General features: G+C 33.3%; 1 long non-coding RNA gene across 1 annotated transcript; it reads left to right on the top strand.

Moving 5' to 3' along the window:
• The first annotated feature begins 17,303 nt into the window (after positions 1–17,303).
• LOC127838706 (uncharacterized) lies at positions 17,304–20,436 on the top strand. Its single transcript, XR_008029917.1, has 5 exons — positions 17,304–17,340; positions 18,638–18,691; positions 19,220–19,319; positions 20,114–20,199; positions 20,333–20,436. It is a non-coding gene; the product is annotated as an uncharacterized LOC127838706 (long non-coding RNA).
• The last annotated feature ends 2,093 nt before the right edge of the window (positions 20,437–22,529 follow it).

Here is a 22,529-nt window from a genome sequence, read left to right as displayed (position 1 = left end):
AACGCAAAACTTCGAGGCTGATTATGAATACTCATTTTGAACATTAAACAATTACATATATGATATTGTTTCAATGATTTCTAATCAAATAATAACTGATGTACTTAGAGAACAAAAATATTTTCAAACTAATTACTGTTTTTCACGCGTATATTTACTCAAAATTGTTTTAAGTGGCAGTTACCTTTGAATTAAAGCGATCAATTAAAATTAAAAGAATCGCCTGTCCCTCATCAAAACACCGACAGTGCAATGACGGAAAAGAACAATAAAACAATTAACGCAATGACATTTACCCCGACCCCTAGTATATGACACCTAACAAGGGATATTGACACATCACTATTGGCAACCTCAGATCAGACGGAGAGGGGATACATGGCTTCTGCACTGACGGCGCGTGATTACAAACATACTGGTTTTGGGGCGGCGATTTTTGGGGGATTTTACGTTTATTTATATAACGATGACTAGCCGAAATATTGGGGGGCGGCCGCCCCCCCCCCTGCCCCCCATTATCTACGCCCCTGTTTTAATTTCGGGTACTAAATCATTTTAATCACTTGCAATAATTATACTGGCCCTGTTATTATCGGGTCTGAACTGGATATCGTGTCATATTACTGTACCTGTAAATTTCTAATTGTGAACACATTGCAACCGAGTACAGAGCAGCGTATCATAAAGTACGGACAAACATCACAGCGTTTCGATGCATGAAATCGTAAAGAAACACCACAATAAGTTAAGTGTGGCACATTATGGCGATCGTGCTCGATCGCATTGTATAGTATTGAAAGAAAGTTGTTACAATATCACCTAACAAATAATTCCAACTTGAAATGCCTTTATTAATAGTTTGTAAATTCTGGATTGAAATACACGTTATTACATCATGTGTTTTATTAATATATTTATTTGATGTTTTGATAGGATAAAACACTAGATGGACTAGAATTATGACTTTCATCTGCACTTCTATTTTAGGACGGATATTAAAGATTTTGAAAATGTTCCCCATACAACTTAAAAAAAAACCTATGTAAACCTACCAACAAATTATAGCTATTTACAATTAATTTAGTGAAACATCGTCGCTTTGATGCAAAATAATCATTTAAAAATATATATTAAAGTATAAAACATATGTTACTCTTTTCTTCATTACTCGGTAAAAACATTTATCACTTATGAGGAAGTTGTTGTGCACTATACAATCTGAATGGTTAAGTTTAACAAAACGCTGGTTTAATTTTAGCCCAGCGATTGCAAAGATTTTTATTTTGTCTATTTCCTACTCATTTGTTTCAATAGTTCATATATTTTACTGAATGCAGTTGTTATAACTGAATTATATATAGTTATATAGTGCTTTTTCAAATTATGAAAACACGGATGAGAAGTAACATAAAATGGATACAACTCTTATTTTATCCAGTCGATTAATACAAAGAGTTGTCTTCAAGATTCATGCTTAAATTCTGAACTATTTGCTGTTGATTTCTCCTCAAAAGGAGAATAAGATCCTGTCGATGCAGATCTCTTATAATGTATTAATAATAGCAGAAATATGCCATAACTTTCAGGAAATTGGCTGCTGTCGGTAATGAGTCTCGGCACATGAAGCTATCAGTTGCACCATGTATCTTGGAAAAAAGAAAGATAACATAATTTAATATTCAGTTAGATCTAACCAGGCCATTTTTCCAAACACGCACTGAATACGTTTAGAACAGTATTTTTAGGGATATCCGACCTGGTCTCCAGAATACCTGGCGTATACATAGTAGATAGACTCAACTTCGAATACACCTCAATATAGCATTTGAAGGCAGCTTCTTTTGCTGCTACAATTGTAAGCTGCGAGGTTCTGCGCGGTGTAGTTCCGCTGACACATTGAATGAATAATTAATTCTGGTACGAATAAAAACTGGAAAAAGCAGAGAACTCCTAAAGGAAAAAATTTGCCTAAATATGAAATTTTATTGTTTCAAAATATGTTTTTAAAAACTTTATTTAATTGTAATGATATATATTTGTATAGCAAAACAAGTACCCGAGCATAATTTAATTTAATTTATTTATTCGAATGCTTGTAAATAGTTGGTGGTGAAATTAAAATGATAATATTATAAAGGGGATTTTTCACATTTCGGCAAACAAGGAATTATCGAAATGATATTCGTGAATATGATAAAATACAAAGTTACAAATGTGTTTTATTTGGTTAATAAGAATTGCCCTGCCACTGTCAATGTATGTACAATTTGTATTTGTGTTTTTATTTTGATCGTTGAAGATACTATTTACAGTTAACTTTCTAAGAACAGAATTGCCTGTTATGTACAACAAGTCTAACATTGAACACGCATAAGACACATAAATTTTGAAACCTTAAACCCAAAACCTTCCAAGTCTAAGGAAGACTAATGACCGAGTCCCTTTAGAAGCTAGCTTAATGAGAAATGCAGTGAATGCGCTTTTTATTTCTACCCTCTCGCGACATTTTTTTATTTCTTCATCTTCATACCAATATCCTTCTATAATTATTGAATGTTGTTCATACATTTTTGGGTTATTTATGCTGGATGAGGTAGAGCTGGTGTCAGTGTTTGGACCGAGGGTGTCTTCAAGATAATTTATGTTGTGGTTTGGTCAAGGAGAAAAGAAGTTAGAGATGCTGAGGTCATGGTATAAGCAGAACTTCAGGAGTCACCGGCCAATCTCACTCATCTTAACAACGCCGAATTTTCCAAGACATGGGGACCAAGAATTGTGATCCGCGCCCACTCTGGTATTTTAGTTACCCAGCAGTACTATGTGCTCTTCTTTTGGGATCTTGTTGATAAGGGAGCCTTTCTGGCTGTATAACTCGTCCTTGGAATCCTTCTCGGCGCTGATCGTTGGATCATCGACACTGATCAGATTGATTAGCCCAGAGGTAGTGTAGAGGCAAATAGATAAAAGTCTTTCGGTTCCTTGTTAACATGATTCTAATATCCACAGCAGAATATTCCGGACAGCAAAAACAATCCAGTACCCTCTGGTGTCTTCCGCCAACGTACCTTGTCAGAATACTTTCAAGTCATTTTCTCTTATTTTTCTAAGGGTTCCACAATTACCAAGCCGCATCTCCTGCAGTTTAGCAATGTCGACCTGGAGTCTCACAAGCTAATATATTATAACTGATGTCTTTCGGAATCACTGATGGACTTGATATCATCCGATATTTCTGCAGACAATGTTCTTTCATTCCAAGTGCCAAGTTTGAGGGCCGAAGTTTTTCTTTTTGTTTTTATTAAGTTGTGCAATTATCGCAGTCCGCCTGTCAGTTATTGCCAGTACCCCAAGCCTTTAGGCACACGTTAAGGCAGGCGGACTTTGGTGGGGCAGCACCTAAGTGGCAGAGGGCTGCCCAGATTGATGCGGTTGGTAGTTGTCCAGTCAGACATGTTGATCTCCCTCTGGAGCCCCTGGCGCAAAGCTCTATGCCAAGGGAACTTATGGTTTATAAAAGGTAACTGCTAAAGCCCGTGTGATATCGACGCTTTGCAGCGAAGCTGGAGTGACCTATCCTGGGCAAAAGCCTGGGCAGGAGGGTATTGAGGGTCAGCTGTGCCCATGCAGCAGATTTCGCCTCTAAATGCAAGCTGGTCATTCCAAGGGAAAGGCGAAGCTGATACATCTTGTCACCAGCAGCGCCGCAGACGTTGCCAGGATGACTTTGTAGACAAGGTTAGAGACCGCATTAGGGACTCCCGCTCTTGATTTAAAGTAGGGGTTGTCTCCTTTAGGCTTTAATTAACCAAAACCTTACATGCAAGGCAGCAGGACCGTTACACTGACAGGGATACTGAATAGGTACTCGCTCTTGTCTACGAGACTAACCTGGACTAGCGGTAGAGCTGGGGTGTCTTACTTTGGCGTACAGGCATGTCACCTATCAACCGCCCCTGAAATAGTCGTTGACATTCTAATATATGCATTCTCCCTTTGTCAGCTCTTAGTCTTCGTGCTGGTGGATTACCCAGATACCCTCCTCACAAAGGAGTCCGAATTATCGCGACATCATATCGAGGAGCCGGTTAAGTCGACGACAGTCCGACCGCGGGACAGGTAATACCATATAACTTGATACTAGTAACTGATTGTTTGATTAAGTTGAAATGATCTCGCTCGACGTCAGCATTACCCGGCGATTTGCCTTGAAATGCGTCCTCCTATACTGCACCTCTCACAGAGCTGACTGTGACACCGATCACTCGTTGGTGTGTTGCAAGATAAGGCTTCAGCCGAATACGGTTCACCGCTTAAGGCCTGAGGGAAAACCTCATATTGATGTGAACAAGATCTCCTTCCCCGACAAGATGGTGCAGTTCAATCAAGCCATTTTGTGTGTGCTCCACATAGAACTTCCTTATGTCACAACCAAAGAGCGCTGGGGTAACATACGAAAACCAGTATACAACACTGCCACGAAATACTTTAAAAATAGGCAGACCAAAAACAGCGACTGTTTTGAGGCCTACTGCTCCACTCCCACTCCAGTGGTGAAAGAACGCCGCAGAAACCACCTGGAATACAGGCGCTCACCCAGCAAGTGGGACCTGCAAGCGTGCAGATCTGTCAGAGATTAGCAAGGAGGTACTCAAATGACTACTGGAAATTTTGCTAGTTATCAAGATCGATACTGGAAATATTAGGGGCATATATGAAGGCATTAAGAAAGCGATGCGTCCCACCATAAATATCCCAGCTCCTATGAAGTTTGTTAAAGGCGTGACCGTGCATGACGCTTTGGGTGGAACACTACTCCGAACTATATTTCAAGCAGAACCGCGATCCCCTATATGGATAGCTTGCCTCAGGCAAGAGATCAACCGGGCAATCACATCTCCGATACAAGGGCATAAGCATGCTCGATCTAAAAGCCATTGCCATTGACATATACGCCTGCATCTGGGAAGCGCATACTCAGGACAGGTGCAAGTGGATACGTGCTGTGCATCTTGGACTGGAGCGGGTCCGCCAGCTTGCCAATAATAAGCGCACACGGAGAGAGGGCAGACAGCTGCTGCCGGCAGTTAAATCCGCCTTCATATGCGTATGGTGCGGCAGTGACTGCCACTTACAAGTGGATGTGCACAGCCACTGTAAACGCTGCAAAAGCAACCCACAGGAACAAGCAGCCTGGCGCTATATCAATAATCGTGACATATTCAAGAGACGCATGTCCATACTCTCTCGAGACTAGGGGACGCCAACAACAACAATATGCCGGACGCCAATATATCATGCATAAATGCATGTATCATTTTTTTATTAATAATTTTGTATTTCTTCAGATACATCCGATGCATCCTTACATTATCTACGCAGTATTTTGCGTGTGTCCTGTCTGGGATGATGATGCTGGCAAGGATAAAAGTGAATTATGCATCTCTGTTGTATTGTCTCGTGCTCATCTACCTGTCTGCTGATGCTTATTTAAACAAGCAGGTGAACTACTCATGTCAGAGTTTGTGACTGTCGATTTAAGGTAGCGCACCCGTAATGATTTCCCGCGATTTCTTCAAAGGTCGAAGAGTCTTTTAACATGTTTACTTATGGATATCTAATTTAAGCAGATACTAATGTGAAGTTGGCGTGGCCGAGTGGTTACGGGGATAGACTAAAAATATTTTGGAATCTTCCCGCGCAGGTTCGAATAATGCCGACAACGCATACTTTTTGCGACGCGTTTTATTTTTTTCTAACGTAATTTGATTTAATATAGCATATAAGCTATGTTTCATCGCATTCCAACCAAGAAGGGCAGCATTCGCCCAATACTACTCAAACTAAAAAAAAAACGCAAAATCATCAATTATGAGAAAAAGAACACCAATGAAGAACAAAGGATTTAAGCTAGTGGACGATGTTACAAAACGTAATCAAGGCCTGATCACTAGACTACTTCTGCACCCGGACATTAAGAGTGCCTGGTTTTTCAACGGAGCAGTCTTTGCACAAACCAACTCTGAAGAACGCATAAAGTTCGACATTTTTGACAATATAGGCAATACAATAAGGGAGTTCCGAAACCGAAACAGGCAGTCCACGAAGGGAGCCAGCGCTTAAAGTGGTGACACTTTACACTTCAGGATACACTTCAGACTATGGAATTTTAGTTTGTGCTCTTTCAAATCGGTATGTAAACCACTTTAAAATTTAAACTGTTTTTTATCGAAAAGCTTTGTTTGTCATTTTGATATATACTAAAACAATCTATTATCATCGTGCACCTTTTTAATGTATCTTTTTCTTTGCATACTCTTTGTAGAACGCTTTAACAATGCTAAGTAGTTGTAATGAACTTACCTGTTACATAATTTGCTGATTTATAAATCAAAGTTTACTATATTACTTATAATATGATTAACCTTTCTGCTATATACTGTAATATTAATATTAGGTTCATTATCATTGTCTCTTTTTTGTTTTGTAAATGTCGCATCGACAACTCAATTATTCATCTAGTTTTTAACATCTATATTTGTTGAAAGCTATATACCATTAATAAAGTAATAATCATTGTTTCTTTTTTGTTTTGAAAATATGGCATCAACAATTCAATCAAAAACCTAGTTTTTAACATCTTTATATGTTGAAACTTATATACCATAAAATATAATTGCGCACACACATGAGCAAACTCCTACGCATGAGAGACCACGTACGCACGTACCCACGCATACTCACACATAAACATATACGCACACACAAAAACAGATCTTATATGTATATTCAAAATACAAATGAGCACTTGCCTTACATTTGAAAAGATAACTGCAGAATACATTTTGTTTGTTCTATCAAAATATCCAACCAATAAACCATTCCCATTAACAAAATTATTATTCTAATCTTTCTAACATTTGTTATGATGTGACTCATAATATTGTTTAGTTTTTCGCTTTTCTCATGGAACGCGGGGATGTTATTAGTAAATATACTCTATATACATACACTACTTTTCATGAAATAACGGTCGCTCTTTCTATCAAAACACAATTGATCAGTTGATTTGCTCAAGTTTTTCATGGTTTTCATGAATAACTGTATTCTACCGAGTAAGATTGATGGTGCATGTCATACTTGAGGTTATACTTATGGCTGTGTTCCTTTATTTCCTTAATATTGCTACCTATATTAATAATATAGATAGACATAGTGTAGATAATTAAATGATCAGTGTTGTTTATAAAATAGCTTATGCAAGGATGTTTTATTGAAATCTTACACGTTTAAAGTTGTATCTATAGACACCAACTGGATAGTATAGTCTGTATCTATTAGTTAAATCCAACTGTGTGTAATTATATTCTGTTTCAACAAATCTCTTTCATTGTATACACTGGTTTATTTGTGCTTTTTGTTTGATTCGAATTTGATTATGTTTGTTCTACTATTTGTCTCTTTGTTATTAATACAATTGTTAACACTGCTACTTTCCTTTTTGTTGTGTTTGTTAATTAAATAAAAGTGCGCTACACTGTTCTATTTTTGCTATAGTAGTTGAGCAACCAAATATTCTTGTCTTATATTTAAGGCAATTTATCTTGCACTTGGACCTACTTTTGTTCACTGTGTTCTTGTTAAATTGTATATTTTTATTTTCTGTGTTTCGTGTTATTTGTGTTTTTTTGTTTGTTTGCTTTTGTATGTCTGGCAGAAGGAAAGTGCACTGCTTGATTCTCAATATATTGATTGGAAGTGTAAATGGATGTATATGTGTGATTGTGCTGTTTATTAATGGCATTTAAAATGAAAATTTAAACACTTATATGTATTATGGATAATGTAAAAGTCATTTCTTACAATTGCCGTGGAATTAATGACAACTCAAAAAAAGAAGATGTTTTTAACTTTTTGAAATCTTTAAATGCCGACATTTATTGTTTACAAGATTGTCATTTTACACCATCAATGGAAAAACTTATCTATTCACAATGGGATGGGGAATGCTATTTTAGTTTCGGCACGTACAACTCTAGAGGAATTGGTATTTTATTTAAAACTAAATTGCCTGTTAAAATTCATACCGTAGAAAGAGATACATCCGGAAATTACTTAATATTAGATCTTACAATTGATTCTCATAGATTTACTCTATGTTCACTGTATGGGCCAAATAATGATACTCCTCTTTTTTTTAGTAAAATGTTTAATATTATTGATACAATAGGAAATGACTTCTACATGTTATGTGGAGATTTTAACGTTGTGTTGGATGTGAACATTGGCTATACAAATTATAAATCATTGAATAATAATAAGAAGGCTAGGGAACTGTTATCTTCAGTAGTCAACGATAGAAGTCTTATAGATACATTTAGGTTTATAAATGGAGATGAGAAACAGTTTACATGGAGGAAACCTAACACACTCCAACAAGCCAGGCTGGATTTCTTTCTAGTCACCAATAATTATATACCATATATCCGAAACTCAAATAGACATGCACGTTATAGATCAGACCACTCCCCTATAACTCTAGAACTAAATTTTGGTAAGATAACACATGGAAAAGGATTATGGAAGTTTAATAATTCCTCAAAAAACTCGCGATTCAAAAAAATCAAAAACTCGTACTGTCAAAGCAGATCAATCAAATTAAGGCAATTGCTAAATGGAAACTATATTTAAACAAAGAAATGCAAACGAATAAATTGTTTATTCAACCATTTAGACTGACACATGATACCAAGCTAAGATCATTCCAGTATAAATATATTATGCAAATTATTCCAAACAATAGCTATCTATTGTTATGTGGTTTAACACAATCTAATATTTGTGATTTTTGTAGTATGTCAGTAGATTCAAATGTGCATATGTTTTGGGAATGTCCTGTAATTCAACATTTTTGGAACGGTGTTAAAGTGTATATCGAACAAACAGCGAACTTGCCGTTTATTTCATATTTTGATTATGATCATATAAGCTTCTGTAACGTTTCAACAGGTCATTCGAACATGTCACAGATTGTTAATTTTATCACATTGTTGGCAAAATTTTATATTTTTAGAAGTAAGTGCCAGAACAATATACCCAATATTAATCATTTTATAATATTTCTTCAGAATAGGCTCAAAATTGAGGAGATAATTGCTTTCAATTAAAATCAAATAGAAACTTTTAGAACAACTTGGAATAGTTTTTTAAGATAATTCATTTAAAATTGTAGTCTGAATATGCATCTTTATGCTTCGATATATTTTGTCGAATTGTATTAAATTATTTTTTGCTACAGTCTCATGTAAGACTCTCGACAGATGTTTGTAGTATTGTTTTTTCTTTGTATTTTTTTTCTGTTATAACTCCATGCGTGTAAGTGTATTGTGTATTGATGAATAAATATATATATTTAAAAAAAAAAAAAAAGTTTAATAATTCCTTGCTTAATGATTTGGAATACTTGAAATGTATAAAACAAAAGATAGACGATGTAAAGCAGCAATATGCCTTGCCTGTCTATAATTTTGAATCTTTGATTACTTTGAATAATAATGAAATACAATTTGTCGTAAACGACCAACTCTTCTTTGAAACCTTATTAATGGAAATGAGAGGCAAAACCATCTCATATTCAAGCTACAAATCCAAAAAAAAATAAAGAAAGAGAATGCGATCTATTGAATACAATTGAACAAATTGAAAAAAATGTAACACTTGAAAACATGGAAGAACTTAATCTATTACACCAGGAACTCCAAAATATTCGTAATGTAAAAATGAAAGGCTCTTCTATTAGAGCAAGGGCAAAATGGATTGAAGAAGGTGAAAAACCAACTAAATATCTCTGTAACCTTGAAACACAGTATGCATCTAATAAAACAATTCCTTTTATTGAAAATAGTGCAGGTCAAAAAATATTTGATAACAATGATATCTTAAAAGAAGCTGCGCAGTTTTACAAAGTTTTGTATACAAAAAATAATACTAATGTCAATTATAATATACATGAAGATTTAAAGAATATTCACACTGTTAAACTGAGTAATGAGCAATCTCAATCTTTAGAAGGCCTTTTAACATTAGAAGAAATCTCAAAAACCTTAAAAAATATGAAAAGTGATAAAAGCCCGGGATCAGATGGGTTTACAGCGGAATTCTTTAAGGTCTTTTGGAAGGATTTAGGTCATTTTGTTGCAAGGAGTCTTAATTATGCTTTTATTTGTGGATCTATGTCAGTAACCCAAAAGCAAGGAATTATTACATGCATACCCAAGGAAGATAAACCCAGACACTTCCTAAAAAAATTAAGACCTTTAACACTTTTAAATGTTATATATAAAATAGCATCTGGCACAATTGCCAACTGACTTAAAACTGTTCTTGATACTCTGATATCTGAAGATCAAACAGGATTCATTAAAGGCCGTTATATTGGGGAAAATACTAGATTATTATATGACACAATGAAATATACAGAAGATAACAGCATCTCTGGGCTCTTGATGACCATTGATTTTGAAAAGGCGTTCGATATCCTAGAGTTTGATTTTATTGAAAAAACACTTGACTATTTCAATTTCGGAGTAACATTTAAAAAGTGGATTTCCCTCTTCCTCAACAACACCAAAACAGCAATTCAAATTAATGGCTTCCTTTCCGACTTTATTACAATAGAAAGAGGTTGCAGACAAGGGGACCCCATCAGCTCATACATTTTTATTCTATGCGCTGAAATCTTAGCAATTAAAATACTGCATTCCAATACTATCAAAGGAATTGAAATTGATAGCACTGAATATAAAATCTCTCAGTTTGCTGATGACACATCACTTTTTTTAGATGGCACAGAAGCTTCACTCAATGCTATTCTTGATCTTTTAAATGACTTTGCATTATATTCTGGATTGAAAATAAATTACGACAAAACAAATTTAATATGGATTGGCTCCAAAAAGTACAGTACACAATCCATAAAAACAAAATACAAACTAGTTTGGGGTACAACTCAATTTAAAGTTCTAGGAATTCTATTTGATATTGATTTAAATAGAATGATAGATATAAACTTCACAAATAAAATTACTAAATTACAAAATACTATACACTTTTGGAATAGAAGAAATTTAACTACCCTAGGAAAAATAACTCTCATAAAATCTTTATTACTTCCCCTATTTACTCACTTATTTATCTCCCTTCCTAGCCCAGGAGAGAAAATATTGAAACAAATTAATACCATATTCCATAATTTTGTCTGGGATGGCCCTGCGAAAATCAAGCATAGTATTGCAATTCAATCTTTTGAGGAGGAAGGAATATCTATGAAAGATGTATATGCATTTGAAAAAACTATGAAACTAACATGGATAAGAAAAATTGTCTTATGCACTGGAAAATGTTTTCAACTTGTTTATTCAATATTTGATGTTAAAAAAATGATGAATTTAGGAAAAGACTATGCTGAGAAAATTTGTAAAGTAATAAAGAATAGTTTTTGGAAAGATGTTCTTACATGCCACATTATGTATATCAGTAAGAAAGTTGTTTGCAAATGTGAAGATATTCTTAACATGCCTTTATTTTATAACCACAATTTTAAAATAGGTCTTCGTAGTATATATAATAAATTCATGTATGACAATGGAATTCGATTTGTTAGGGATATTGTAAACACCTCTGGACAATTTTTACAACAATCTATTTTAGAGAATTATATTGGCACAAAAATCAACTTCTTATTTTATGAAGGATTGATTAGAACTGTGAAGATTTTTCTCAGTCATTCTGACTTCCAAGTTATTAAAAAGCCAAATACAGAATGTGCATTTATATCGTCTTACTTGAGTAACATAGTTTTTACGCAAAACCCAAACCAAAATGTTTATAAAACTTTTATTATCAATTCTGATATACCGACTTGCCAAAATAAGAGGAATACATTTTTCACCAATATCGAATGGAAAAAAGTACATAGTCTCGTATTTAATATCTCCAAAAATACTTACACTCAATGGTTTCAAACAAGAATAATACATAGAATCCTAGGAACTAAATCTTTATTGTATAAAATGAACATTTTGCAAGATAACATGTGTACTTTTTGTAAAGAAAATGAGGAAACTATAAAACATCTGTTTTGGTATTGCTGTTTTACACAAAGAATTGTGAATTATGTTGTTGAATTTTTAAATGCACATAATGTGCAAAAACACTCAGAAAAAAGTTGTAAAACAATGATATTGGGAAGTACAAAAAGTAATATGACTGATATAAATATTCTTATGCTAGAATTGAAGAAATATATATACCATTGTCAGAGAAAGGGGATAATTCCATCCATACAAGGGCTTACAATGAGCCTGACTTTGTCTTTCAAAATCCAAAACAATGTTAAGTGTCATGAAACAGAACTACACTCTTGGGCAATTGTAAGTTTGTTTGCTGAACCAATATCATAATATGAATATTATTTATCTTTTAAAAACTCCACAATCAACCATTTGAAAATACTTAATAAATTGTCACTTGTCCGATGTTTCTATACTTCCACAATGAACATAGTTTGTGCATATGCTTATCCTAAAATTGCATTTGCTCTTCTTTTTTTTATAATATTCTTTATTTTCTTTTTTAAGATGTTTAAACATGTGCCAATGGTATAGTGTATATGTATGTATAAGGATGTTATATTCTAACAATTGACTAATGTTTACTCATACTAACACAAAAATGTATGTACGGTATGGAGCAGGATGACCTCGACCTGCACATACCTATGGACGAGGTAAATAAAGTATCATATCACACAAAAAAAATATATATATAAGCTATGTTTATTGTTAAATATGTTACAATTTTTATGCACATTCTTCAATTTTTAAAATTAAAACAACGTTATGGCTGAACTAGGCGATTTTCTGCTGAAAACACGAATCATGCATGTTGCATTTTTATTTTTATTCCAAAAAGTTAACGGTAAATCTTTATATTTAATGGTAGTTCTGCTGTATATAGTGTAACTATGAAACTAAGTTCAAAATAGTACTTAAATGATACTATTTTGAATTTTATAACACTTGTTTTTAACCAACCCAATTTCTATTTGGCTGAAACCACTTGCATTTCGTGGCGCTCTTCCATAGATAACAAGTAACAAAAAATAAAGTCTGTAAAAGAATACTTATTTCATCTTGTTTAAATTTTTAACATTTTTACTGCATCTGTACACACCAACTGCATGCTCATACTTGGAAATCTGGATGAATTATGGAACTTTCATAAACCACAGGGATGCAAATAAACTGGACGCAAGCCGAGCGTGGTGGTGATTTTTGAAAAAATCAGTATTTTTTTTTTAAAGCATGGAAAGCCTACCTCAAAATGTGCATGTAGTTCAGTGAAATGATTAAGACAATAATACATTAGATTATATTTGGAAAGGTGTCCATTACTGGTGCGCTACCTTAATACTCGTTTATTATTTAAGGCTATATTGGTGGGAATGATTATCATGAGTGCTTTTGTCCTGTTCTTGAAGCTGTCAAAATGCGTTTTTAAAAAAGATTCAATATACCAGTCGTATCAATAACGCGTGTATGCATTAGCGTTCTATGGTATGTCAAATGCCAGTGTAGTACATAGTGTTATGCACTCTCATTGGCGAATTGGATCGCAAAACACTCAGGAATAGTGATCTGTATATGTAGAATAATAATGTATTTTCTGTATATAGTAATTGGGAGTTTTTAGGGAACTTAAATTCGTGCATTGGTCTACCCACTTAATCCACGAAAATGTATGTCTCACTGGTAAAACAGATTTTGCTCGATTTTAGATGTTAATATCTACAATTAGTTCAAAATAAATTGAAATTTTTCAAAATGAAATTATTTCGGCGTCTTAACAACAGCTGAATTCTCCGTTTTAGCCACTGCTCTGTGCAAGTAAGATCCATATTAAGTTGTTTTGTTTCACGAGTGCTTATTTAGCATCCCAAATTTATACTATCCTACCAGTAGCTCTTTATATTGATGCGGCGAAATATCAAATTATTTTAATGAGCATTGTCTTGCTTATCAAGTACAAATAGCAATATCAGGTTACAAATAAACTGTTGCCATCCTTATGATATATTCCAGAACCTAATCGGTAGTCGATATCTAGGATGTTTTGGAATGTTCATCGTGTATGCCTTTATAAAAAGATATCGAACATCTGCCCTGGGCGCATCAGAGAACTCTGTATTTCGTCGTTCTCTGTGATCAGGTCTACTTTTTCAATGAAAGCTATGCATACAATAAAGCCATTATAGAAACCAGGAGGTAAATATGCTCTTGACGCCCTCACTCTTATATTTGCAATGGCTTCTTTGTGCTTCGTTTCAGGGAATTGTCTCTGGCAACATGCAACATAAGTTTTGCTTATTATCTAAATAGCTCTTGTTGACACACAGTTTTGGACCTACCGAGGAGTGTCTTATTGGATCTACGGACAACCGGTCTCTGATAACGTAACATTATTATGTATTTTTTTGTGCGAACCACTATGAGAACCTGAGCAAGCGTGTTCGGGAGGCTGTCCGAAAGGTTATTGAAGAGTAGGAGAGGGAAAGCAATAATAATTATTGTCAAGAAAAATTACTGAAAAATGTTGTGCGTAATGCGCACCTATTTGTATGAGCTAAAATGAGAAAAAAAAACTTTGATCAACTCTTCCTTCTTAAAATAAGCCCATTATCACGAAAAATGTATCCCTGGTCTATTGTGTAAACAATAGGTTTCACACCAATGTTGGGTGGTAGCAGGTTATGTGCAGGATCACAGTCTTTTGAATACACTCTGATTCACACTAATTTATGATTATAGCCTCTGAAAATACAAGAAAACATGTTTATGTTTGAGTCTAATACAGTGCATTGTATATTTGTACGCAGAAATTAGAATTGTTGAGTTCTGCAATGTATTAAATTATCAAATATATATTAATGTAACAATCGTTAGTCAAACATGCTAGTTTATGTATAAAGAATGAATGAAAATGAAAACAATGAAAATAAAATATAAATTTCAACAATACATCCTTAAATTTCGAGAATAACTCCTCGGATGTTCGTTAACAATTGATATTATTATAAAATTAACGCAATGATGTTCTATATTGAATATGTTTAATAATAACCTATTTTGAAAATGTCCAACCTTGAACGACAGAATTCAACTCTCAAAAGCATACATTTTGTAGAAACAGCTGAACGGATAAATATGACTTTTCATTGTCGACAATTACCTCTGTTATGTCAGAGGTCACTATCCTCTTGTTTGTACTTGCTGATGGAATCAGACGTGTAAGTGTCGTTGTTTTATATCATTTTATGTAATAAATTGAAATCACCGTATTTTATCTAAACGCAAGTTTTGTTGAATCTCATAAAGTAGTTAAATGTAGAGTTGTCGCTTCACAAAAACGGACGGTCCTTTACCTTCGTGTTGTTTAATGCGGAATGAGTCCTGGTTACACAGTTCAAGCATGCAAGGCTCCATGTAAATATTTCCTGGTTATGCAATTGAAGTGTTAAGTATAACAAGGTATTGTGCATTATATATATAAATGTATATCATTTTTTCACTTTTGAAATAACTAACTAAAAGAAGTGAGAAAAAAACTGAACGTTCGTGGGTTAAAATGTGGCGCTGATTGTTTTTACATATAATAGGTTCACAAAGTATTCAGCTCTTTCGCCCAATGTATATGAGTATTTTTCAGAGTTTGATAGAACGAACAAGCTGTAAAAGTATCATTTACGAACATAGTGTTGCTAACAGTGAAGTCTGGTACCGAAAGTCGTTTGTTATTCTTCGAATTTCCACGTTAGGGCGCGTAACTAACAAATTGAATGAAAATTGTGAACAAAGTTTCCATTAAATCAGCTGTTTGATAATTATTTAAATAATAATGTGTATGAAACTGATGATACTATTTTAGTTGTAGACGCATGCTCGTTGACCATATACATTCATGTTAACAAGATATATAGCATTATTTTAGTAATTTTTTAGGAACTCTAATTCGAAAAAAAAAATCCTTTTTTAAATAATAACGAAGCCGGATTATATCATAGCCGACTTAGAGAAACACATGCATGCCTAAAACAAAGGGATGCCAATAGTTGTCGACAAATAGCATTACGGTCACGGTCCAATCCACAATCTTGTCTATATAATGTTTGTTGTCTGCTCATTTAATTTAGTCGGTATTAGGAAAGTTGAATACACTGCAGATGTATATATATCTCGGTTGGCGTTAAGGAAAAAACAGTAGTAGCCAAATTTCAGCGTTACGATGACAACCCACATATAAACTAATCTGCTCTAAATATGAGTGTACCTGTCGCTTTATAACACTGCGTGAGACTAACAAAGAATGAACAACACATATCTAATGATATATCACATCATTCTTAAATTAATGATAGGTTTGCACATACTAAAATGTACGCATGGTGAGGTGAACAAGTGCTAGACGGATCAGTACATGTCATCCGCGCATGCGCTGTAACTCACGTCGAGATCCGCCAGGCACGAAATGTATTTGTTTCTAGTGTTATAAGGTAGGTGATATTACCTGCATTTCAATACAAACAACGCTATTAGGAATACTGTGGTAAATGGTTGCACAAGACTGACATATGCGTGTTGAAGCAATTACCGTACAATTATGTCATTGTCTTCAACACAAATACATATTATTAAAGAGTTTAAGAAGGCATACAATTCGCTTAATGCGTGATCAAGTTAAATAATGTGTAGACCCTCTGTAAGCATGTTTAGTGAAGATACTTATGAAAACAATCTTTGGAAAATTGGCCGTAACGAAATGTTCTGATATACTTGTACTGAGAAAACTCCTCTTCTGTCCGTCACCGTAAATCACCAGCTTTCCTAATGCCATTATGGGTCTCCGTTTCATATCACCTTCACCTTCAAGTAGTATACGTTAACATTTATCTTAACGTCATAATTTAAATCGGCAGTGCAATTTATTTGGTTTTGCAAATGTGCGACAGTACAACTTAAAATGTACTAGCCGGATTTTTTACTGTGTTTACATTTTGATTCAGGATTTTGCCACTGATTGGTACAGATGCCCGATGTTGTTATTTTTAATAATTAATTGAAAACAGACGGTCCGTGTTGTCACAAACAACCTTGAGCTGCGGTTGTTTACAAAATAAAATAAATCTTTTAAAATACGGACAGGACGTGTTGACGTAAGTGTCGGCTGCAATTTGTATATAAACGCAAGTTACTTGGTTTCTATACACCTATCTGAAATCGACACAAGGTACGTTGTTATATTTGTATTTTAAATCATAACACTTATCGTTTAATTTTTAATTAAGTAGTTACAACTTAATTTTAATATAGAAACAGTTTTCACTAAGTTTTATGTAAATTGTAAGTTCAAATAAAAATGTTCTAAATAGGAAGGAAAAACGGCAACACACATTACGCAGAAGTATTCATAAAAAGACTTAAAGCTGCTTCACTGTAAATTCTTAATTGATATTACATTTGCGCATACATCGGAAACGGAACACACGCAGTGAATAACGGTGATTTCATCTTGTTCATAAATACAAGATCAGTATCAATTTGTTTTGTTTTTCAAATTGTTGATCTATATTTGTTTGTTGGTCAATAAGCAGCGATTTTGAATTCTGATGTTGTGACTCATTTCAAGTGTATATTATGTAAGAATGTTGATAGTGCTTGTAATTGAATTGTGTGTATATTTAACGAATATTGTACTAGTTATTAATAACAACGCTTGGTATAATGGTTTCGTAAGGATTAATACTTAAATCGCCTAATTTAAAGTTGTTGTCAACATGATGTTTATAGTTTAGTATTACACAAAGCGTTTCCATATGATTATCTAATCTGAAAATGCAGCTAATTGACTCGTCTAATATTGCAGTGTTTCTATGTAACTATTTACATTATGATACACCTCACAAATCCGATAATAACGTATTTAAATATTAAAAGCAACTATGTACATTCTGCTTGTACTCTTTATGAAAACATGATGATTAACACATTTAACTTACTGATGCGAATAAATTATTTAGTGATCTAGTGATTAAAAGAGCTTATAAAATTAAACAATCAAGTGCTACAATGCCTACGAGTTTTCTGTATTACTGTTTCAACAACTCACTTGTTATTATTGCATGTTATATCAAGCGGCCTATCGACGGAATTCCACTTTAATAATGACATCTATTGCAATATGTTTATGTCGGCTTATTGTACATTTATTTATCAAGTTACAATAATATGCTGATGCAATCGTCAACCAAAAAGATATGCACTGCGAAAATATGTATTTGTTGGACTGTTACAACGAAACAATTATGTTATCAACCGAATGTAACCGAAGCAAACTTGTGTTGATATACCTATTTTCTCAATGTTTTAAACAGGGTTACCTAGTTGTTAAGTTACCATTACAAAATACTAAATTTAATATTATTTTGGAAAATTAAATACATTTTTAAATCTATATGCCCCTTTAACGTTTGGTTTATTTGCAAGATTTGAATTAATGTTTACATCATGGTCGGTCTCTTTTTCAGACAAAATGCGGTACACGATTGTTGTAGCGATGTTTCTGCTCCTTGCTATTTCCGGTATGTTTACCACTTAACACGTCGTCTTAAATTTCATATATTATTTCATAATCATATATACATACTATTTACATACATATTATAATATCTATATAAATACATTTTATTGTCACTCAAATTGAGTTTTATATGAGATTGGGTTTAATTAAAGAGCTTTGAACTATAATGATACATGCATTTTAAGAATATATTAAAACAATACGTTATCACTTTATTTTATAGAATTCATTTTTGGTAATTTAATTAAACAGTGTGTGCCAGTTATAAAATAAGTATCATTCTAGGGTCTATAATTTTGATATATACAGATTGCAAATACATTATTAATAATATTTCATAAAAAAATAAATATAACTTTACAAGGGTTGTCATTTATATCAGTTTAACTACTGCTGTTCTCAAATCATTCGACCTAACTTAATTTATATATCAATTACTATTATGTAAGCTGTATATGGTAATAACATCAACCACAGTATGTCTATCAGTAGAGTAATGACATAAGGGTCAATGTTACGCTTTCTCCAGGTAGTGATGCAGGGCCTGGCTGTGCGTGTTTAGCAGTGTGGGACCCAGTATGTGGAGTAGACGGCAAAACGTACAGCAACGAAGGTTGCCTCAGATGCGCGTAAGTATTGCACATTGGAGAAAACAATGTCGATATTCCAAATATTAAGGAAAATAGAAAACAATATTATTAGGCGAATAACGGTAACTATATACATTACTGTACTTAGTATTTATATCATTAAGTCTGTCGATTCAATTATTAAATTTAAAAATGTCAAGGAATAAATTGTTTAACTCGGTATTTCTATAGTAACAATGTTCTCGATCGTAAAGCGAGTTTTGGCGTTGATCAAGCATCTGTCATTTAGTAAACATGTGTGCAACAATAACGAATGACATAATTCCGATATGATTATGACAGACAGACAGACATACAGACAGACATTTTATTCAAGACTTGTACATAGTACATCGTCTTAACACATACATTTACAAATACTATGTCAAATTGCTAAGACATTCTCATTTCCTTATTTCCGAGAAAAAATAATAATTAAAACAACAATAAATCAACAGGAAGGAAAAAGGTGTTAAGTAAACATAAATGACGATGCCATCTCTTTAGTGGAGATGAGCTAGTAATTAATATAAATTTGAATTTGCAAAATATATTTATACAGACGCGGTTAACAATTTTAATAAATACATTTACTATTTGCTCTATGCGTATTTAAACCCAGTTAACAATTTTAATTGAAATACAATTGCATTTGTTGCAATCAATCAATTCAAACAATTGACCCATATGTATTTATACATAAATAGATCAACAAACATTAATTCGTATTGGATATATCACGAGCATTTAACATTTCAGACCGCACAGTGAGTGATTCTTTTATTATGTTTCAGTGGCGTAGCTCTGAAGCACACAGGCGAATGCAGCAGATATGGTTAGAGTAATTAGCTTCTGCAACAGATGAACAGCTCCATGATTGGTAAATGTTACTGTTTATATCTTTTAGTTGTAATGTCTGCCCGATAAATTAGTATTCTCTTTAAAATAATACTTTAGCCAATATTTTGCATTCTTGCTAGCTGATAATGTAAATGTTCTGGTGTTTTTTTCAGATAGTTGACACGCCGGCACATAACTCAATGATGAATTTCATTACAGTTTAACAGTTTGTTGTTCACCTGTAACATGCTTAAGAATGAAATAAATTCGAAATATTCGACTTATTGTTTTTAAGAATATTTCATGCGACAACAATTAAATGTTGAACATACATATAATGTTGTATCATCCGACAACTTTTTATTCTATCAAATGCATCACATCCATATTAATAATATTTATTTTAAAAAAAACTTTGCCAATTACGTTTCTTAATTACCCTTTACAAGGCGGTCATCTCAGCTTTTAAAACTTATGTTTATAGCCGGTGTTGTGATGTAAAGTACTAGATAGGAACCAGAAATTCTCTCCTTTTAGAGTGTCGAGATTGTTTTTGCAATTTTGAATGTCCATAAAGTCTTTATAAATGATGATTATGGTGTTGAGTAAAACATTCTACACTATATTTCAATTCATATTATCATACACTAGACTTACATTACACCATGAATAAAGAATAAAACGGGTGAACATTGTGAACAACTATTTAATGACTGCTTACACTAAGTGTAATTTCAAATCTAAAGTAGTACCAATTGTATGCCTAAGCGGGTTGGTTCAGCAAAGATTTACTTTACATTACTCATATACTTCCCACGTGTCAATATATGTTATAAACTTATAGTTGTTTAATTCATTCAAATACTCCATCAATTTGAAATTTTCTATAAAATCACCAAAATTATCGTCCTTCCTGTAAACATTGTAACGCGCAATTTAATGACGTATTTTCATGTATTTTTCATGACGTGGTTTGATAATTATCGTGATTGTCTTATATTTCGTGTTTCTTTTTTCTATCAAAACAATGACATTGAAAAATGATGATTAATATTTAATAGCACATGAGTTTTAAAATACAGAACATTATATTTGCTAAGGTTGAAAACATGAACCACTCGCTCTTACTCGTGGTTCAGGTTTAATAGTTTTTGCGTAGTAAACGCAATATGTATTTAACACTAAATCTGTATGCAACCGTACTTTTTTATTTATTTTCTACATGCATTAAACGAACGTAATTGAATACGTTTACTACATTATTTTATTAAACTGTATAAAGTATTATGTTCTAGATATCTGATTTTCTAAGCATAGGTATTTTGGTTGTTTTATACATGTCTACTTGTCTATAAACTAAACTTAAAAATTAATTATTGGTTAAAACTGACAAAAAACTGGGCCACGCAAGTTCAATTAACATCAAACTTACAATACTTACAGTACACATTTGTAACTTGCTTAATTTGTTGCCGTCGTAAGTTTTAAACTTAATTTTCAGTTAAGAATGCAAACGCTGACATGAATTCAGTATATACCTCGGTATTTAACCATGTAAACCATACTGAAACTGTAAACAAGACTACCAGCTTTTCACGCGAAGACAACAACGCAGCTTTGAATTGTTCAATCATGGCGCAATATCCTCCACTGACCATTTAACCATGACAATCGTGTAGTCACCATTCTTGTTGTTAGGCGCACGAAATCGCAACGCAATAATTCATTAAGTTAATAAACTACATTGCGGTGTAGTCATTCATGCGACGAAAAGTATTCATTAAATTTTTAAATTATATGCCCACGAGTAAACATTATTTGAACCGCATCATTCAATACATGTAGTATAAATTATGTATTATTTAGGTTATTTGGTTAATTTTCATATCAAATACATTTAATTTTCATATCGCAAAATAACGTTTTCTCTAATAAAACGGTAAACCTCTCGTTCAAGAGCGTTTTGATCACATCCATTAGAGCTTCACTCACAAGGTTTCACGGCGTGTTCTTATTTGAAGAAGACACGTCCCAACCTTCTTGCAACATGTATTATACACGAAACATTAAGAACATTGTTGTTAATTATGAGGTTTCTGATCATGGTTAAGGGTTTTGTTGGATAAAAATGCCTATTTCTATGGTTAAGAGTGACGGCAGAGCATACTTTCACATTCAATGCGGATCAAAACGGCCCGAAACCATTATCACTAGGTACCAAGAAAGTCCGGAAGTTGTTGGCACGATCGTTAAAGGAAAACATTAATTATACAAAGAGTTCAAAAACGCACAGCAGTTGTTCCAAGTATTTTTTGTGGCATTCTATGACAGTTCATAACGTGGAAGATAATCGTGCAATAAAAACAAGCT

The sequence above is a fragment of the Dreissena polymorpha genome, chromosome 7 (assembly GCF_020536995.1).
Source record: "Dreissena polymorpha isolate Duluth1 chromosome 7, UMN_Dpol_1.0, whole genome shotgun sequence".
NCBI classification, from domain to species: domain Eukaryota; kingdom Metazoa; phylum Mollusca; class Bivalvia; order Myida; family Dreissenidae; genus Dreissena; species Dreissena polymorpha.
This window is presented reverse-complemented; position numbering and strand designations above follow the sequence as displayed.